Consider the following 3,014-nt stretch of genomic DNA (forward strand, 5'->3'; position numbering starts at 1 on the left):
GGAAATGGTAGATGAAACCGTTAACTTCCTGGTAGACCAGAAGGCAGTCTACAACCTTTAAGATTCATTTTTATTCACAGTTGTGTGTAGCTGTGTGAGGACACGTGTACGCTAGTGTAGGTGCCCAGAGAGGCCAATGGCGTCAGAGCCCCTGGAACTGGCATGACAGCCAGATGAGAGCCACCTGAGGTGGGTGCTGGGAACCGAATTGAACCTGGGTCTTCTACAGCGGCCGAACAAGGTCTTAACTACCAAGCCCCAGTCCATAACTTTTAGAAGCCCGCCTTTAGGGACATACTTCCGCCTGTTAGGCTCCACTTTAAGGTCCCGTGGCCTCCTGAAAGAGGCTACTAGTCAGAACAAAAGTTAAACATGAGTCTACTTTCAAATCATAATGGAGCATAATGAACTCGAGGGCGCTGAAAGGCTGCAGAGGAACAGGACAGGTAAGACAAGGAAGCTCCGGGGCTGGCATTCAGCCAGAACTCATCTGTGCTGGAGACCAGAATGTGTCTGGCAAGGCAGCCCACATGGAAAGGGGTTGATGAAAAGAGATGATGGACCCTCTTCTCCCTTGTCTGCCTGGAACCTGATGAACTGACCTAGGGACCACAGGACGATGGTCCTGTGGTTTCTTGAGCCTGGAAAGAAAGGGAGTCTGGGGTGGCTGACAGTGGGGAAGAGACTGGGTGGCAGTGACACTCCAGGGACACTGTTGTAGCCCAGGTGTGAAGGGACGAGAGAAAGTGGCATGGCTCTCGATAGTGCTGTGCCACTGAGCCCATTCTTTTATTTTTTTTTTCCCAACATAATATTTTTATTGATTATTTGGGAATTTTTTACATAGTGTATCCCGACCACACTCACTTCCCAGTTTACCCAGGTCTGTCCCTCCAACCCTTGAGAGCCCCCTAAAGGAAAACACACACACACACCACACACACACACACACACACACACACACACACACACACACGTCCAATTGTGTTGCTAATACACTCAGTTGAAGCAGGGTCACACTCCCAGTAGCCAGCCCCTTGAAGGAAACTGAGTCCTTCCCCACCTGTACACACACCAGAAGCCATCAGTTGTGGAGAGCTACACACTGGCCTCCTTGTTGCAAGTTTTAAGAGTTTTCTTCAATTGCTTCCTGTCTAGGCAGTTATTTTTTGGAGGGCGGTGGGGAGAGGGTGGAGATAGGGGTTATCATAGGAGCCCTCTATGACCCTCTTTCTCAACTGTGAGTCTACAGTCATCAATACCACTGCAAAAATAGTCTCCTTTGCAGTCAGCAGGAGCACAGATCGTGGACTTCCACATGGTTTTTGGAAAAAAACATAGACCATGAACGTTCACGTGGCCTCCGGCATCAGTACATGCCATGGATCTCAGCATGATCTCCAGAGGCAGAACAGGCCACGGACTCAACTCTGCCCTCTTCTGCAGCAGGGGCCATGGGCACCATCATGGTCCTCAGTAGCAGCACAGCTAGTAGGTTCATTCTTTTTTTTTTATTTTTATTTTTTTAATATTAGTTACAGTTTATTAACTTTGTATCCCAGCTGTATCCCACTCCCTCATTCCCTCCTATTCGCGCCCTCCCCCCCTTATCTTCTCCCTACCCCTTTCCAAGTCCACTGATAGGGGAGGTCCTCCTCCCTTTTCATCTGACCCTAGCTTATCAGGTATCTTCAGGACTGGCTGCAAAGTCCTCCTCTGTGGCTTAGCAGGACTGCTCTTCCCTTGGGTGGGGGGTGGGGGTAAAAGAGCCAGTCATTGAGTTCATGTCAGAAATAGTCCCTGTTCCCCTTACTAGGGTACCCATTTGGATACTGAGCTACCATGGGCTACATCTGAGCAAGGGTTCTAGGTTATATCCATACATGGTCCTTGGTTGGAGATATAGTCTCATAAAAGACCCCAGTGCCCAGATATATTTGGTCCTTGTAGTGCTCCTGTCCTCTCCAGGTCATACTAATTCCCCCTTCTTTCATATGATTCCCTGCACTCTGCTGAAGGTTCATTCTTAACGTCACCATTGTACTTTCAAGAAGCCTGGACCTTAGACCCTGGTAATGTCTTGACAGCTCCACAGTGGGCCATTTCTAATTTCCCTGCCCCATGCGCATTGAAACCCTAACACTGTGAACTTGAACAGTTGTAGAGAGCTTCCTTTCTATGCCTCTGGTACTTACAGCCTCCTCAGTGGTCCCGGAGCCTTCTGCTCAGGATGAAGGACCACCTCCCATCCCTCTGTGCTTCCAAGCAAGGCAGAAATCCATTATTAAGCATTCAGCCCTCCTTTTCATTACAATCTCTTGCATCTGATCTTACAAAAAGTCAGTTTTAATTTTGCTTCTTCTGTGTCTTTATTTATAACTCACCATTCTGATTCAGACCTCCTCCCTTTCCCTTCTTTCTCCTGTGGCCTCATTGATAAAACACTTGCTGTCTTGAAGGTCTACTTTAATAAACTTACCCACGCTTCTATGAACAGAATGCATTTCTTTGTAATGCTATTACTGCATGTAATCCTGCGGCTTCATTTATTGCTTTGCCTTTTTTTCTCCAGCAACAGCTTGTACATGGTACAGAGCATTCTGGGACAAACTGTCAAATCTCTTATCACTCACTTGGCTAAAACATGCACATCAGCTACTTTTCCCTCCTGCGTGTGTTCCTCTTGGTGAGACTGACATCCCTTCCTCTGACTTGCGATTGTTCATAGGACCATTGCCTCTCATCCTCCACCTGTTCAAGCAGTCAGCACCACCAGTCCCTTTTCTGCTGCGGAAGCCGTGGTCACTCTCTCCTCTCCGTTGAAGCTGAGCACGGCAACCTACCAGCATCCCAAGAATAGATCATTGGGTGAATTGCACAGAGCCATTTTGCCAATGTTAAAAATGGGAATCAAGAATTTCTTCTCGGGGGATATCAAAGATAAAAATAAAACCTCTAGTGACAAAAGACTTCATAAAGCAGAACTCCATGATACAATATCCATTTAGCAAAAT

Source organism: Meriones unguiculatus, chromosome 9 (assembly GCF_030254825.1).
Source record: "Meriones unguiculatus strain TT.TT164.6M chromosome 9, Bangor_MerUng_6.1, whole genome shotgun sequence".
NCBI lineage: Eukaryota > Metazoa > Chordata > Mammalia > Rodentia > Muridae > Meriones > Meriones unguiculatus.